This window comes from Struthio camelus, chromosome 4 (genome assembly GCF_040807025.1).
Source record: "Struthio camelus isolate bStrCam1 chromosome 4, bStrCam1.hap1, whole genome shotgun sequence".
Lineage (NCBI taxonomy): Eukaryota > Metazoa > Chordata > Aves > Struthioniformes > Struthionidae > Struthio > Struthio camelus.
Genome location: NC_090945.1, coordinates 14,975,837 through 14,994,325, shown reverse-complemented (window position 1 = coordinate 14,994,325; position 18,489 = coordinate 14,975,837). Strand labels below are relative to the sequence as shown.

At 42.4% G+C, this 18,489-nt stretch overlaps 1 protein-coding gene across 1 annotated transcript in view; it reads right to left on the bottom strand.

Moving 5' to 3' along the window:
• Positions 1–18,489, bottom strand: part of LOC104149452 (melanopsin) — a 57,894-nt gene that overhangs the window by 35,843 nt on the left and 3,562 nt on the right. The window contains exons 3-9 of the mRNA XM_068941580.1: positions 13,449–13,714; positions 6,110–6,293; positions 5,700–6,017; positions 4,685–4,802; positions 3,118–3,225; positions 1,887–1,994; positions 638–766 (exon numbers count right to left, since the gene is read on the bottom strand). The gene's annotated coding sequence lies outside the window, so the exon portion shown is untranslated. The remainder of the gene's footprint in view (positions 1–637; positions 767–1,886; positions 1,995–3,117; positions 3,226–4,684; positions 4,803–5,699; positions 6,018–6,109; positions 6,294–13,448; positions 13,715–18,489) is intronic.

Below are 18,489 nucleotides of genomic sequence, written 5' to 3'. Positions count from 1 at the left end.
ACCCATGCAGTCAAATCTTTCCCCATCTCTGCAAAGAAAGTCAAATCTTAACTGCCAGATGAATGCTGAGTCTTTTCCTTTGACAGTAGGACAACCTCCCCTAACCCCACCCCCTGCCCCAAACCAACCCTTGTCCAGGAAGGGGATTTTGCTTTGCAAATGCACCCTCCAGGTGAACAGAAAGAAAAAGATCCAGGTCCTCCCTTAGTAGAAGCAAACTATTAGCTAAAAGAAGAAACAGACTTCTGCAGAACGAACGAGTGACAACGGGCAAATGGACTTAACATTAGCAAGCTACGAAAGTACTGAAGACATACTTCAGAGGAAGGTGCAAGCAGCACTGCCAAACTGATAAGGAATTGCACTATGGACTTAATTACGGAGCACTTACAACGATCACAAGACATTCAGATTTATAAAATACTTAAGAAATGGAGCATGCTCTGACCCATTTGGTGGGAACAAGTGTGTATATTAAAAAAGTGACTTCTGCACCTCTTAGAAAATGTAATTATCATGTGGATACGCTCATCCTAGAGGAAGAAAAAATACATTACATGAAAGCAAATGCCTTCAGTTTGATCTGCAGAAGCCTCATGATAACTTCGGTATAGCAAAGAAGGAGCTTAATCCTTACCCTCTCCACTGCTGTGTGGGGCACACTTGAAGGTAGACTATGCAGCTGTCTCAAACTGATCTCTTGTTTTAATTACATGGAGATATATCTTCAACTCTGAATAACTTCCGCAGAGCACTTTTCAAGACTCTACAAAGGTAATGAAAAAAGTAATCATATACTCTACAGGCTCTAAAGGCTCAGATTTTCTCCTCCTTTTTTTCTTTTTCTTTTTTTTTTTTTTTTAAATAAAGAGGTCTCTACATACCACTGGGAAACATTCAGGTTATTTTTAATCATACTTGTATTAGAAAACATCTTCTCCCCCTCCACCACCACCAGTAATCTCCAGATCTTGGGAACATGAAAAGTAACTCCTACTTGACCTTTGCAACAGCTTAGAACTGTAACGAATTACCAGAAAAGAGAGTCTAAGCAGAAGCCATTTTCTGATTTAAAAAGTGATGTTTTACAAAAAAGAGAAGCCCACACAGGTAGGTTCGGTCCAAGCCTGCTTTTACTGGGCCAAGTCAGAAAGCTGCAGGAAGTTCCCACAAGTTTTTCTGTGGAGTCACACCTCTTACCCCAGACAAAAACTAGCTCCTTCTGAGCCTTTATTTTTATTAAACAAACATATTAGCAAGCCAGCACAGTAATATGCCATTAAGTGCAGTGCAAGATGGAGACAACCACCAGGCAATCTCACAAAACAAGCAAAGGGAAATACAGCAAGGCTCAGCTCTCAAATCATGTTCAAATTGGAGTCAAGCCTGCTCTGGACCTTCATCAGTCCACCCAGCTCCAGAACGTGGAGCGCTAAAGAGCATCTCTCCTTGGAAAAAGGAGTAGAGAGAGACACGAGGGGATAATCTGCTCATGACAGTCACAGTGGCAAGAGAGAGACTCCTGAGCATACAACTAAAAGATCCTATTTGAAACATCAATATTTACTGTTATTTGGAAACTTGTACTGAAATTCAACTGCATATTTGTTTGTTTTGTTGGGATCAAATGTTAATGTAAACGCTGAGCTGGTAACAGAGCTGAAAAGCAATTTCACAGCGTCTATACAGAAATTAGGGATGAACACAAAATAATTCTGTTGCATACGGATTACCTAAAGGTCTGGAAGCATCATCCAGGACACCAAAGAGAAACCTCATGCGCTGCTAAGGAGGGACCTGCAAATATAGGTCTGGCAACTCTTTAGCTTTTGAGGCGACCTGAATTTCCTCATCAGCCGCTTTGAGAGTAACCAAGCGGTGTTTACCTGCAGCAGTGTCCGCAGAGTTTTCCCAAGCAATGGCATTAGCGCAGCAGTTCTCCCACCACTGCTGCCCTTCAGTCACTAGCGCTGAGCCTTCGGTGTGATGATCTCCTAAAACACAACAGGAGAAGATGCCACTGACATCAATGAGACCATGGTAAGGCCAACGCTGCATGGTCACAAACCACACTCACTCTCTCTCCCCTGGCCATCATTCCTATATCATCACGAAGGTTTAGTCAGCTTTGATCTTTGAATGTTTAGTAGAAGTTTTAGTAAATAAGTCATAGTAAAAGACATCAGTAACACAAAAACCTAGGTATGTATTTTTTCTAAGAAAAAGGCAAGTACTTTACTGATGACTACTGTCATTGTTTTCAGAAAGTTCAAGAGAAATAGTCTGCCTTTTTTTTTTTTTAAATTCAAAAATAAATAGATTTCTCACCTGAGAGAAAAGTTCCTTTTCAGTCATTGTTAGGGCACAGATACAGCATGGGCAGTGATATTTTTTCCCATGCTCTATTAGCCCTAGACTACCTTTAGCTGCTTAAATTAAATAGTTCATACTATCCTTCAACCAGCAAAGACTTTGTTTCGCCTAGCCTGTAAAGTTACTGGCAATGTAGCTATGCTGACAGTAGTCTGCTTTGTTTTGTCGTTATAAATTTTAGCAGACCTCAGGCATATATCCTCACCCTGCATTCAAGTCTGCCGGTCTGGGCTCATCAGCCTCTTGCAGTGCTCCGTCCATTTACACCACAAACATCAGGAAGGGCCTCCTGCCTATTTATTTGTCCTGCTTTCTCTATGCAAAGACCTAACGAGGCAAGCCACGGATGCCATGCCTGGGTTTGCCCTCCCTGGGGGAGGCCGGCAGCTCCACGGGCTGGGGCCCAGCGCAGTGCTCCCAGGGAGAGCCGCTCGTCCCCCACCGCAACGGGCTGCCCTGGAGGCCCCAGACACCAAGTCTGACTCAATATGGGACTGAGCCTTCATCCGGGCAGTACAGCAAGAAACCAGCAGACACCCTACAGGGTGAACCACCAGCATACGTCGTGATCCAGCTGTACGGCAGCCCAAGTCTGGATACTTGAACCATGCCTCCCCCTTCTATAAACTCATGCATTTTGTACGTGTTGCATCGCATGCTGAACTACTGGCTACGATCCGGTATCATGCATTTTTGACTGGTTAATTAGCTTGTTGCTAAGCGCGCACTCAAATCAGTACCTACCAAAATTACATGTTAATTGTGAACGACGTCTTTTTATTTTGATGCATCCCAGGATGACTGTCCTCATCACAGAATTTATTTAAGGTGTCTAGTGACTGTATTGGAGTCCTTTGATAAGAGTACAAACATTTTGCTCAAGTCAGTCCTCCAGCTGCCTGTCAGCTGCATTATCAGGAACCCCTTCATCCCCCTTGCACCACTCAACCAAGGTTTCCCATTTTTCAGCACTGAAATAGCTTAGCTTATATGGCAGCTGTAACATCTTGCAGCTCCACATCTTCTTGTTCTTTTTGTGCAACTTTGAGAAACTGCTGGGTACCTAGCTACAAAAGGCTGTACCACCTCATCTATTAACATTGCTTTGTGATGACCTGGTGGTTCAACAGCATCATCAGCCTCATCTAATCACCACCAATATTACGCAAACATATATTTCTATTCTGGGCCTTGGTCTTGCATTTCCAATCAATTCTGCTTGAAATTGTTTGACAGGAACTACTGGATCGGGCAGACAACCTTGAGCAGCCCCACCATCTCTGTGGGCTGGCAACCCAGCACGTTGGCAGCATGGGGCAGCCTGCGGGGAACAATTTGAAATCCCTGCAATCCCCTCTCCCCCCAAAAAGCAGTTGAACGACATCACAAATTTTCAGCTTTAAATCTCATCATGAACTTACTGAAGTACATTCTTACACTCCTGCGTTCTTCTATAGCTAACTTGATGACAAGAGGAAGTATCACAGAACATGAACTAGCTCAAAATTTGGTAAGCACATAGTGACAGGGAACAAACTTGGACATAACTATCCTAGGAGATTTCAGAGAAAATTTAACAGCAGAAATAACCTGCACGGCCACCCTAATAAAGATGTGAATGAAAAGACAAAAATCAATCCAAAGTGAAGCTGTCCCCAACTTCCTTCTCTCTGTGGGATACTGCAAGACAGTGACCTGTTGCAATTAGATGACACCCACCGCTTCCCTCCCGAGCTGGGACTTCTCTCGCACCACTCCCACAGCCCTTCCTCTTCCAGTCGTAAAACCTTGTTTGTACAACAGCAGTTTACCGAGAAGGGCACAAATATTCTTAGTAGAGTTACTTCAAAGCCAGTGCTGGGCTGGCTAATGAAGTTAAATACAGGCAAACAATCAAAGATTTAGTAGGAAATCTATTCTAAAATCAGTACAAGGTATTGCAAAAATATGAGGTCGGGGTACCCAGGGACAAAAATATTCCTCATATAGAGTTTGCTGACCTGCCTCAGTTTTCTGCCCCCAATCATCGTAACTAATTTGCAATGCACAAGTAAATCCTCTTTTCCTTATGTCTTCAAATAATCCTAGCTAAACACATAAACAACTGACAGACCCTTCTACAGCACGTCATTTAGGTCACTTTACATTACATGAATCAGCTCCACGAAGGGTAACAACCCTGAAATCCGCTCTAGGGCTTCATTTATATTTCTCCTTTTTTTAAGATTTTCCTGCTATTAACAACAAGATCGCGATAAGGTTTAGTGAACTAGATCTTGACGGTGCAACAAGTACCACAATGAGAAGTCACCTGCTACATCCTCCCTTGCATGGCCAGGGTTTTCCCATCAACCAAAACTCCAATTCCAGCCTAAAAATCTAGACACAGCCTCATAAAGAACATTTCCCTCTGGGGAGATCCAGCTCAGCTGCACAAAAAAAGAAATCAAAACTCATTAAATCAAGACAACTTTGAGAAGATTTTTAAAGGGCAAACAATTAAACCAATTATTCCGTAGAGGGAGGGAAGAACCCTCAAACAAAACCAAGCAAGCAAAAAACAAAAAAAACCCTACCAAAACCAGAAGAGAAGGGCTCCCTTCCCTTCTTCCTGCCCAGCTCCCCCTTTTCAGCAACCCTCCTCCCGACACGTACTTTTTGGCTCCAGCCGAAAGCATCTCCCTTCCCTCCGCACATCTGCCGTGCCGCGGTTCATCCGGAGGCGCACTTGAAATCCCAGGGTTTAACAAGCCAAACGCAAACAAGCCCTCCTCCACTCGCAGCAGCCTGGCGGCTCGGGGAGCATACTGAGCAACAGCACTAGCCCCCAGCAAACCACCCATCCGCTTATCCAGCCTGATCGGCCCCACCGTGATCATTTCAAGTGCAAAAAGACCTTTTTTTTTTTTTTTTTTAAGTAAATAAATAAAAAATGATTTTTTTTTTTTCTTTTTAAGGAAGTCCCCTGGAGGAGTTCATCTCCAGGGTATCCCAGCTGGCTTCCCCTGCCTCTGCTCAGTGCAGGAGGGGGCGCAGCCCCGAGCCCCGGCGGGTACCACCCCCACGGATGCTGCTGCCGAGGCTGCGCATCCTCAGGGCGGGCGGGCAGCTGGTGCCCGCGGTCCCTGCTCACCCCATACCTGCGCCTCGCGGTCCCCGGCAGGCAGCATCCGGAGTTTCCCTTGCAGCAGCTCACCCCTGTGGCCTCTTATGCTTTCACTGTGAGGAGCCTGGCTCGCCGAAAACAGCAGCCAGACTTCCCCCACGGTCCCCCCCGCCCCCCGCCGAACCGTCGCGCCTCCTGACCGGTCAAACCCAGCTCTCACTTTCTCCTTGCGCGCCCGGTGCTCCAGCCAGCCCCCTGGGTGCAGCCGGATGAGCGCCAGGCAGGGGGACATGACCACGACCCACGTCCGGCTGGCCGTGTTCATGCTGTCCCGTCCCAGAGGCACAGGAACCAGGTTAAGATGTCACCGAGGTGCTGCTGTGAGTTTGTGGCAACGTGCCTACACCCACAGCTTGGTTTTTGCAGGGCTGGCACAGCACATGGCTTCTGCCTTGGACATAGTTGCACCAGAGCAACGTGGTGACCTGGAGCATCTCCAGAACGAGTCTCACCTTCGAGCACAAATGCCCAGCCGCTCCTGCAGACAGGGGAATACCCACAGAAAATAAAGGGAACGGTACTGAATGTATGGCGCGCTAGAGGAACACGTAGAGGATAGGAACTTCTTACCTCACAAGGTCTTGGTTACGCCGTGTTTCCAAAGCTGAGTTCTTCAGAGGCCCTGAAACTTCACAGAAAGGGCAAGAATTTGATGGTAAGCGTTTTCCTCCAGAGCCTCTTTCTTTCTGAGTGCTCTCTTATACTCTGTTTTGACTGTAGTTGTCCAAATGGACAATTTCCTCTGGAGTAGAAGCTGTTCAAAAAAAGAGATAATGGTTTTGGAAAGAGGAGCTTAGGAAAACCGGAAAATTCATGTTAGTCTATTTTATGGGATTCATGCTTGTGTGATTTAATTTGCTTAAGTATTTGTCAAAGGACGGCATCTTCTGTCAAACATCTAAAACAATAAACAAATGAACATCCAACTCCATTTGCATTTGTGTAGTCTATAACCCTTACAGCATGAGATCAATGTGCATTTAAAAGGGTAAGAAACACATACAGAACAACCATCACTAGCTTCATTGGCTTTTGGCTTTTAATGGCAACACTATAAATCTGCACCTGGAATAATTAAAGCTAACCTCTGCCTTCTGTGGCTGAAAGATACCAGAAAAATGATTAAAATCCTACCCTTATATCTTTTTCTTCAATGTGTTGACAATATCTTCAATATAATTGGTTTCAGTTTTCCCCTTTTAAAATGAAGGTAGAGGATTTGCAGACTATAAACTTTGCTTGGAGAAAAAGCTCAAAATAGTAGAAAGGAACAGAAATATCAATTTAAACATGCTATTTAAGGGAGCTATAGCATAATTTTGGCTATTTAAAACTGCTCTAATTAGGTTTAGTGATATAAAGTTTAAAGTGTCCCCTTCATCATAAGAAAGCAGGTGTTTTCATTCTGAATTGGCTATACTGCCATCAGGCTCACTGCTTTTATATTGCTTGCTTTCTGTAGGCCTTATTCTAAGTCTCTGGAATAACTCTGGAATACAAAAGCTGTATTTTAGAAACCTTGAACATGACAAGCAAAAAATCAAAAGACAACATATCACACAAAAATTGAAGTGGAAAACCGATATATTCAGCTACATGAAATACCAGATACCCCAACATACATCCCTCCAGGAACGAAGAAAGAGATGCCTTGAAGTCGTGCTGATTTGTAAGTACAGAAAGCAGGAATCGCAAAGGCTGAAGGATGCATCTGGGACATCCTGGCCATCATAGCTGCGCAGAAGAACCTTAAAACTACTTCTGCCCCCAAGATTTTACAACAGCAATGGAGTGATGGGATAGACAGAGGGACACGAGGAACAGCTTAATTCACAGATGCTTTTGGTTTTTCATTTTCTGAGTCTTTTTCAACAACTATTATGCATTGCATAATAGTTTTTTCTTTTTCACTCAATTGCTAAAATGCTCAAATACTTAAAGACTATTTTACTTTCTTATTGTTTACTGCATAGTGTTGAGACCTATTGCAATCTATCTGAATCAAATTCAGTAACAGGTTTAGCATATCTCTGTATCAGAAACAAAAATCGCAACATTTTATACAATTATTTTTTGGCTATTCAGGAGAGGGTGTGTGTGCATGTGTGTAAACTAGCCCAGAAACCTAACATTTGTCAGTTATGAGCACAGAAAATGGAGTGTTACAGCAGGATGCTTGGAAGAAGCTTAATAACAACCAATACCATTAACTCCATTACTCAGAGATTCCACCACAGACATAACATTTAAGAGTATGGAAAATATATATGCATACAGACATTCTGTAAATGCTGGAGAGTATAGTAGATGTCCCTAAATCACAAGCTTAGACTTCAAAATAAGGATTGCTTTGTTTTTTAGTATTCGAAAGACACGATAGGTATGTTACAATAAAATGTGCCAGAACAGAAAAATGTATCATGTGTTTTACTGAAAACCCAAAAGCCTGTACAACATTTAGTTACGCATTATGATTGCAAAAGCCAAAATTACGGCATCACTGTCATAAGGAAGTGTTTAATGATCAACATGTAATACTCATATATATTAATTCATCCTCGGTATTCATTTCTTACTGTACCACCTTATTTCCTTTCAGTTACTTAACTTGACAGATTCTACCTCCCTCCTCTGAAGATGCCCAGTAAAATCAGTATTAGTTGCTGCCTCTTACAGTCAGTTGCATCTTGTCATTTTGATGCTTTATTTCTCAGGTCTGCCCGTTGCGGGTAGGTTTGAAAGTAAACTACCGTTATTTCCATTGTTTTATATGCTCAAAGGTCAAACCCACCAAACGATGCATATTTTAGACATCTTAACAGTTACATAGCTCTTTTTTCCCTTGTTCATTGTGTCTCTAAATCACGTAGCTGATGTGATCCAATGGATTACCTCCGTTGCCCTTTAACGCTGTGTTGACGTTTTCAATGGGTCATGAGAGACAGAGGTTTTTCTCATGTGTATGATAACTTCCTCCATAAGCACTGGGCTTTGAGATGAAAATTTATATACCATTTCAGAAGAACTACACAGTATATTTATAGTTTCAGAATATGCGTAAATTCGTAATTTGTTGGCAGATACCATACTTTAATCAATAATCCGTTTCAATTTTTTTTTAAGCCACAAAAGCTACATGAGAAATGATCAGCCCCTATAATATCTGCAGATGAGTTCCCTTTTCTATTACTTCCAAAGCTTTCTCAACGCATCAACTTACTCTGCTCTGTGAAAAGACGAGCGACTCAAACCGTTAAAATAGTCTTTTAAGGAACCGCTCACATTGCTCATATTGTTGTTCATTCCTGTCTGCAAACTGGAGCTGAAAGTTCCTGAGATCAGGCCATTGCATACAGTACCTCGCAGAGCTGGACTCAAAATGAACTCTATTTTGTCCGATATATTCTAATTAAAGCAAGGAATTGGGTGCCAAGTGAAAATTAAAAGCCAACTAAAGCAAACTTTCAGATTTCAGGCATGTTGAGACTGACAGGGTTTTGACTGGATGGTTTGAGTTGGCTCCACGAATGGCAAGGTTTAGTTGCAACAAAGCCTTAGGCTGCAGGTTTACTGGACTGCTGTCTTACACATCTCTCTTCCCCGCACTCACACCAGGCTTACCTCTTCTTCAAGCCTTTTTAATTTTAGCTGTTTGCATTAATCATGGGAGATGGGAAAATATGGTAAACAATCAAGTGAGTTTAACCAAAGGATAGGGACTCACTGAGCATCATGAACTACATTTGTATGCTTAAACTCAGTATACGTTTGAATAAAAAACGCTGAAAAATCAGTCCCTTGCAATTGGTCACAGAAAACAGATTGAACAAATAACTAAAAAAGTAGGTAAAGTAAAAAAACCACCTAAAGGTCAGAAATACTGACTTTGTGAGGGTAACTCAATATCCCAGGGATGTACAAGAGGCTGGCTAAAGAACTAACGACTAGTTCCATAGGAAGGTACCGTATGGAACCAAACCAACCAAAACAGGGCAAGAAAATGCAGGAAAGAGAGAGGGAGAGAGAGAGAGAGAGTGTGTGTGTATAAAAATATATATACATATAATATATATATATATTATATATATATAATATATATAATATATATATCATTATATATTATATATATAATATATATATTATATATTTTTTATATATATATATAGATGTAGATATAGATATTTTCTTTTTTTTAAGACAATGGAACAGAGTCATTTAGGATGAATAATAGCACTTCACATTTGTATATGACTTTTCTGCCCACAGGCTCCCAAAATAGTTGGCAAATTTAACAAATTGAGAGACATTATATATACTGTACACCAAAACCATTTCATCTGTCACTAAAAGGCACCCCCAGTGGAGCACAAAGCAGCAGCAGTTTAACAGGTCAGATCCCTTGCAACAAACACCGCATCTACTTAAAACTACAGGGATAATATAATTGTCAACAGCTGGAATTCGTGCCGAATCCTGGATTAAACCATTGCTGCAAAAAGCATCCTAGTATTTTTTTTCAGCTGTCACTGGTGATGAGGAGTACCACATACCTTTCAGACCTCTGCCATGCCCAGTGACCAGGGCCGTCCTTCTCGCGAGCTAGCTCCTCAGGGCACCCGCATCAGTGCTGGGTACCGCCACAGCTCAGAGCCGCTCTCACTGCAGTATTTGAGTGCTATATTCCCTGGACAGGGGGAGAGCACTTACTAAGCATCTGGACACAGAGAGAGACCCAGTGGTCAATTAAGAGGATCTGCAGACGTCAACAACTTGGATATATCTTGAGTCCCGAACCTGGGCCTTTGCCACCAAGATCATCTTTCTTTCATTGCAAGCTGAACATGGGAACTCCAGAAAAACATGTCTTCTGGCACCACAAGGCATCAAGGTTCAAAGCTGTTTCACATAAAATAGCTGATTTGCAAGTGCAGCTTCCCAGGGCACAGGGGACTGGTAACACACTGCCTGGCCAGCTCCTCTAAAACCCCCGAGGGCTCCCAACACAGAACAGCAAAGCCAGCTAAATTCAGCATACATTATAGAATATTATCTAGAATGGAAAAAGAAGCAGAGCAGCACAGAAAAGCTCCTCCAGGCTACAGATTCAGCCGGCTGGGAGGGATTTTTACACTCTCCCTTCTCTCGTGGTCATGTCAAGGATCCCAGACCTTGTAAGGAATTATGGCCGTACTTCTGGCCACTGATGCTGTGATTACTGGAGGGTGCAAAACAATGTGAGCAGAGCATTAACAAAACGTAGCAGAAAGAAGAGTGTAATGAAGGGGAAGTGCATGGCCACTGAAACAGTACATCCTAGCTTAAGAAGGAAAATAAAGGGCATCTAAAGCCATTGCAGGTTTTGTTGTCAGACCACAAGAAAAGCCAGGCTGTCAAAGACCAATGGATAATATACAGTCATGTGTTCATTTTTAGGATGGCACAGCAGCATGTTTGGAAGTGTGTTTTGAGCTGTAGGACAAGGATGAGTGAAATACAAAGTGGAAACAGAACTATACGCCAATGAGCAAAACGGATTAATTCAGAAGTCTACATTTGCTAGGGATGAATCTACCACTGGTTTACAGTAACTACAGGTTGATATGGGAATTCTCAAAATCACGCTGCTGAGATTCTGCAAACACTGAAAAGTCTCACATATTTCACAAAGCATCTAAAACATGTTAATCGCGAAATAAATGAAGACAGTCCAGCTCGTCTTTTGAATGAAAGAACTGCAGAAACTTGCGGGCTGGAAAGGCACTTAAGAGATTTCCTATTCCAGTTATTCTCAGATAGGGTTTACCACGAAAAAGACAATAATTTTTACCTGCTGGACATCTAAAGTATGTGTACTCAAGTGCTAGGAAGCTGGAGAGCAAACCAAGAGGAACTGGAAGCTTTAGGATATGAACAAAGCCAGTTAAAATCCAGTTATAAGTTATAATCAATCACAGGATTAGAGTACATGTCTCAGTTATAGCTTGCTCACGAGGCACAAGGAAGAAGATATTACTTAGAATACATCATATGCACAAGCAACCTCACTAGAAAAAGTACAAAGATATAAAAAGCTTTATTTTTTAATTCTCTTCCCCACAATCAAAGCACATATGTTAATGGCAACGGGGAAATTTAATTATGCATTTGTCCCTTCTTTCTACTTTGCCTATACCAACCCTACAGAACGCCTTGTTTGCTGGTACTCTTGCAAAGGGAAGTCTAAGGTGGTTGCCCCTGCTGGAACGGGGGCTAAAAGCTAAGAGGGGTCGTCCTAATTCCTTTCCTATCCCCCTCTCCCAGTCTCCTTCCCCCTTTCCCTGCCAGGACAGGAGGAACAAGTTACCAGGACTTATCCAAGACTTTTCATCCCACCTTTATCCTTTGCTGCAGTCCTTTCCATTGGCAACAACGACCCAGCCACGGCCCACTCCCAAACCCTCGTTCCTCGTGTGAGGACATTCATTTCCTCAGATACTGCAAAGAGGCTTAAGCCAGCTCTTATGGTCCTTCATGACCCCTCAAGCTCCTGCCTCTCAGGAGAGTGGCCTCAGCAGCAAGACACAGATTTTTATCTGCGTTGGAGACAGACAACCAAAGAGGAAGAAACACAAATGTCATAGGGCCAGAGGACGAGGGAAGAGGAATTCGACTTCATATTCCTCTGCAGAGACACTCACCTGGGTAAAGGCAATCCTGGCTACTAGTTGCTGCTTCTAACACTGTTATGTACCTTCCAGAAAGGCTGTCAAAACTAGAATGGAAACGCATTACCTGTCCCAGAACAGGGTCCTGAACCACAGGAAGTTCCATTTGAACCTGAGAAAAAACTTCTTTCCTGGGAGGGTGACAGAGCATTGGAACAGGTTGCCCAGAGGGGTGGTGGAGTCTCCTTCGCTGGAGATATTCAAAACCCGTCTGGATGTGATCCTGGGCAATATGCTCTAGGTGACCCTGCTTGAACAGGGAGGTTGGACTAGATGATCTCCAGAGGTCCCATCCAACCTCAACGATTCTGTGATTCCTCAGGTCAACATCTTCGCTGGGTGACCAATTATGTAAACTAAAGCATTTCCCACAGGAAAGGCATTCTGAGGTATGGCTAACTCATAAGTTTTCTTCTGGCCTCATTCAATCACAAAGTTTGATGCAATGACTTATGGAAAAACCCTAAAAGTCATAAATTTTGCTATCAATGTCATGGCAGTGACAGCCACACAGGCTCTTTTTTTGGTACTTTTATCTTCTATACTCAAGTTTTCCATTTCTGGTCAAAAGGTGACTTATTTCTATAAACAGAAACATTTTCACACTTTAAGAGCTTAAAACAAAATCCTTTTGCGTAGAAAGCAGGCCTGGAGAATTTCATCCTGGAAGGTGAATGCATCAGAGTCCTACGAGTGTTGATGAGGGGTCCCAAGAACAAGATAATACCCCTCTAAAGCTTGTTATTGTTTCCCTAACTCAAATACAGTTTCAGAAAGGGACATGCAGAAACAAGAAAGCACTTATAGGTCTTCAGTTTCTACGTGATAAAGGAAGGAAGAGTATATAACTGGATGTAGAATAGCTATTAGTGGCATGTCCTTGAAGGGACAGAGGGACAACAGTTAAAATCCAGAAGGAATATACATTTGGCAACAGTCATGTACTACTGCTCGGATGCCTTAGCCCAGAACACTTAGCAGAAAGCGTTCTGCCCCTGTTAAGTGTCGCCTCCGGGGAATTAAACCCAGCACCTAACACAGCTCTGACAATCCCTAGCGACACGGCAAAACATCAACTCTGCATGCATCACGCTGCATGCCCACAAGTAATGGTCTCCCATAGTCTAAACACGGCACATTCCAGAATACAGTAATAAAAGCACATTCGAAATGACCTCCTCCAGCTTTGCCCTCGCGAGCGGTACCTCAGCCATCAGACACCCGCTCCAGCTCTGCAGGTCCTTTACTGTGGTCCTTATCCACCGGTTGACTTTCAAGCTTCCTCTGAGAACTGAAATCCAGTTCACATCAAAATTAAGGGATGAAACGAAGAGATGGCAGCACACTTCAGAAGCTCTCAAGATGTGCTGTGATGAACATAGGGACCTTGACGTGCACATAACATTCAATTTCTTAATCCGTTTCAGTCCCAGTAGTTGTGTTTTGACTTGGATCTCCATAAAAAATTATCCTAAAATAAAAAGCAGAACCAGAATAAAAAGGCACTTAAAGGCTAAACAAACTCCTTCAAAATTTTGTTCGCACTCTTCAGTCTTAAACATGTTCAAGACTCGATGGCACATGCAGAAAACCCACTGTTGATTCTTAGCTCAGGAATCAGCAACAACTGAATTAGTTACATAAAAAAAACTATCCTAAAATGAGGAAAGACTTGGACTTTGTCTCTACTCTGAAAACAAAGCCAATCAGTAATACCTTCTGGATGACAATTTGGCACATAAATCTGAAACTGATTTCAAAAGCAGGTGGTGAAATGAAAGAAAAACAAAAGCAAGTTATCTAATCCTTCTCTCAGGAAGCATCTTCTGTGATTTTATCTTCCCAACTTTCAATATTGCTCCAGAACAGAGATTCATAACTTGGTAGAAATGCCTTAGAAAGCATGTTAAGGAATTAATTCCTCCAGTTTTTAAGAGTATCAGTCTCCTAGGCTCATCTTCATAGAGCTTTTAATCATAAGTAGCACAACAAATTGCACAATGTCAGCACAGGACAGTGGTGATCCCTAGTCATATTTGCTGAGATAGTGCTAAAAGATAAAGAAAGCTTAGAAGGATCTCTCCGTCTTTCCCCATTCTGAGTCTGTGAGACTCCAGCATGTGTCTAGTAAATTCATCCTAGGCAAGATGATGCCCGATTTGAGGTCAGGGAGCTGAAGTGGAGGTGGAAGCAGGTAGGTACCTGGCCTCACCTCCAGAGCCAGTAAACAGAGCAGCACCAACGCCGGTTGAAGATGCGCTGTCCAAGCACAACTACTGAACTCTCCTTTCCTTCTTTGCTTTAACTTTCGAAACTCTGCCAGCAGGGAGCAAAGCCATTTTGCCCCTTTGCATTTTGAGATTTTCAGGTAAGAACAGCGTCATATGGGGAACCCTTTGTATTTACACGGCCTCATGCGTGAGTACACCAAATCTCGGACTAGACCTGCAGCATGATTTGTGTAGCGTATATACCGATTAGGAAAGAAAGCTCTGCACCTTTTTCTTCTTTTGCATAAATTTACCATCACGTAAATACACCTTTCAGCTTTCCTGCTATTAACAGGAATGTGGTGAATACTTAAACTTACATTTTCCCCCACAAGAAACAGATGAAAGCCGTATTCAAAACCCTGTCCTTCCCTTCACCATGCAGACAATCTCTGGTCTATAATCTCTTGTCCGTCACAGAGTGGTTTTCATTTCTAGGCTTTTCTTGGTCTAATGCCACATGAGTTTCTGTAATCCCTATCCCATCTGGTACAGAAGTCATCAGGATGCACTTACCTTCTTCAGATATTACTGAAAATCCAGCACTTTTCTAAAATTAAACATTTAAAATGAAAACACTTTCCTAATAGGAAACATTTTAAGATGAAACCTGCCTTCCTTTGGAGCTCGAACGAGGAGCCTAGCTGTTCTGACAACTACTGAAGTATTTAGTACGAACTACTGCTCCTTCCAATAATTTGTGAACTTAACAGTGCTCATGGTCCTAGCCTAGTCCTGAAACAAAAGCAGTTTGCTTTTATAGTTGGGCCTACATGTTATCACCCAGAGCTTTTTGGACTGCGCTGTTTCTCCCTTAAGGTCACTGAATAAACAGCAAAAGACAGGAGAGGTGCAAGCATCAAACCGCTGTTGATTTAGTTGAGTTGTACACAGCTCCATTGCAGATCTGCAGGAACAAACTATTACAGAAATTATAAAAGGTGGAAGCAAGTTTCTAGCCTTGTTTTTTAGGGGGAAAGAGCAGGGCATACAAATGAAGAGACCTGCTGAATACCGCAAAGAAACTTGGTACGAGAGTCAGGTGTGACCAGCTTATGTGACCAGCTGGTGTCCTCCTTTCCTTTCCAACAAGCCTAAACAAGAACAGCTATTTCAAGACCTTCTTCCTTGCATTTCCCACGGAAAGCGAAACACCAAGGTACATATTTCCCCAGAGGAGGAGACACAGCTTTGCTTCCTCTAGAAATAATTTACCCCAGAAGCTTTGAAATGAATTAAATTTATTCCCAGCCACACAGTGAATGCAGACGAGGCAGGAAGTAAAAGTGGCTTTCAGTTCTGCATGGTTTTAGAGATGGCTACTCTTCACCAAAGCTCAAAATGACAGAGGAAAGACAGAAGGAGATGGAATAAGATGTTAAAACGAGAGACTAAAAGGAAATTCTTTTCAGGAGATGCAGTGAATTTATATAGGGCTACTTTGAGGATCACGCCAGATATTTCTTTTAAATATTTTAAATAGAGTTTAAAATCATAATTTTATTACCATATGCATGAAAATGAAAATGTTGAATTAGAGCTACATAGGTCAGATTTTACACCTTAGGCTGCTGGGAGTGCATGCTTACTTGTGTGTGTGTGCACGTGCGTGCATGCACCTGTGTATGCATTCTGCAAAAAGGTTATTTAGATTAAAGAAAACATTTCCTAACATAGTGAATAATCCTTACTACATACCTTTACTGATCATTTCTTTTGATGGCTGCAGTTTTAGACTCTCCATCCGACTGCTCAGCTTGGCAGAAGGCTGGCCTACAGAAATACCATCATTTGCTCAGAAACATAGTGGGATGCTGGTCTGTAAAGCAAGCTTTGCTACTGTTCAATTCAAGCAATACTGCTGCACAGCCAGTCTTCAGGGGAAATAGCATTAAACTCTTCCATTCTCTTATTCTTTTCAAGCTTTTCCCAAAACTCCCATGTATCCTCCCCACCCTATGCTCAAATGACGCAAGAAAAAGGCACTAAACGTTTTTTTTGGCAGAGGCATACTTTGGCAGCAATACATGTATCTGAGCTTTATACACTTAAGCAACAGATCTACTTCTATCCAAAATAATTTCCAAATTAAAAGAAAGGAGTAGAACAGTTAGAAATCAACAATTTAAAGACAGAAAAAGATTCAGTTAGATCATTTGACTCCATCAGTCAAAACATTATATCATCATTCAAGGACAAACGGGAACTGCTCCTTCTTATAACTGGCATACAAGAAAAATTTACCGTAAGCTCCAAATGAACTACAGCGGCCAGTGGATAATGCAGATTCTGATAGACAAACAGCATAAGTTTGCAAGCCCTCAGGCTTGTTTGAGATCGCAGTATCTGCCTGACCACGCCATCAAGTTCAACGCTGCAGCGCTGCCAGAAACCAGCAGCTAACGCCAAGGAAACAGGTGAGGAACCCTCAGCATCGCCGCCACGCCAGACCTTCATAAGCCAAGGAGGAAAAAAAAATCCTGAGCTCAACTGGCAAGATTTGCCATGGCCTTTTTGTTATTAATAAAAAAATGCCACCTTCTGTCACTGCATCTCAATCTAGTAAAGCCAAACTGGCAAATTTGGATTCAGTACAAGCTATAAGAGAAATACTAAGCTGCTTTTCAGTGAAACCAGTTCATACAAGTCTTGTTTTGTTTTCCTCCCTGTCAGTTTTTCCTTTAGCCAAAAAGATCTTAAGTAACAGATCACTTTCCTTAAACCACGGGACGAAGTTCTACTGTTATAATCACAAGCTTCGTTTGGGTTTATACGTTTGCATTAGGATAGCGAGGACAGAAATCAGTCTACAGTACTGATCTTTACTTATGCATTAAAAATGCAGCCTTATTCTGTTTTTATGTTACTGACAAGGTCTATTTGCAGACAGGAATCACTAAACGTTAGCCTTTACTTCAAGAGACTGGCCCTTCTTTCCTTAACCTCTTCATTTTAATCACTTTTCTGCCTTGCCACACACCAAAATTCGGAAGCTAAAAGTATGCCCAGCGCAGAGCTGTTCTCATCACGTCCCTTCTGGGTCTTTCGGGTGTTACAGAAAAACTGTCCCGTCAGAATAAGAGAACCTACCATCCGTTTTAGAGGAAACGCATTTTCTAGGGAAAAAAGTCCCTGAACAGACTTTTACATGCTTTCAGAAGTGGCAATTTAGATTAACACCGTTTACTGCCAAAATGAATTAAAAGTCATTTCAGAGTAACGCACTGTGCTACGAACTAAAAACGTTTTGCTCAGCGCTTCTAATTTCAGCGCTAAGGTCAGATAAACCCAGCTCAGTGCTATCTGCCAATACAACCCAGGCCCCCTTGGGATATCTAAAACGCTGCTCTAAATAAGTGTCCAGTGGCAAGCAAACAGTACTTCAGTCCATAACCAGCAGGGTCTGCTCAGGTTAGACTTCACATGCAGAGTGCAGAGTAGCACTCAACATACTGAGAGATGGGTTTTGGTGACTTGGCACTAGAGAAGAAGAGCAATACATTAGGCTAAAAAAAAATTGGCTGTGGATCACAAAATGCTATAGCTCATGTTTCATGGCACTACCTTGCAGATTTTAGAAGGAAGGGGGGAAAAAAAAGCGTCCTGTCACCCTCCCTCTCTGGACCACTTTGGGCAACTCTTACCATGACCAAAGAAACTCCGCAAGCAGGCCCTACGCAACTTACAAGTACAAAGTGATATGCACTGGCTAATACATTCAACAGATAGCTAGGACTAACGAGCTGCTAGACCAAGCATTAATAGACTTTCTCCTCTCGCTAAGACACCTGCCGAGTCTTTGCAGTCCAGACTGTCAGTCAGGCAGGGAAGGGCCACCTCCAATGATCCTCTGGACAGGCTGATCCTGCCAACTTCCACCCCCTCATTTTTAACTCAAGTTTTCTACCTTTTTGTGTCCCTTGGGTTTTTTTTCCCCCTCAAACCCTTGAGCTGCTTATCTTGCCTCTGCCCGCAA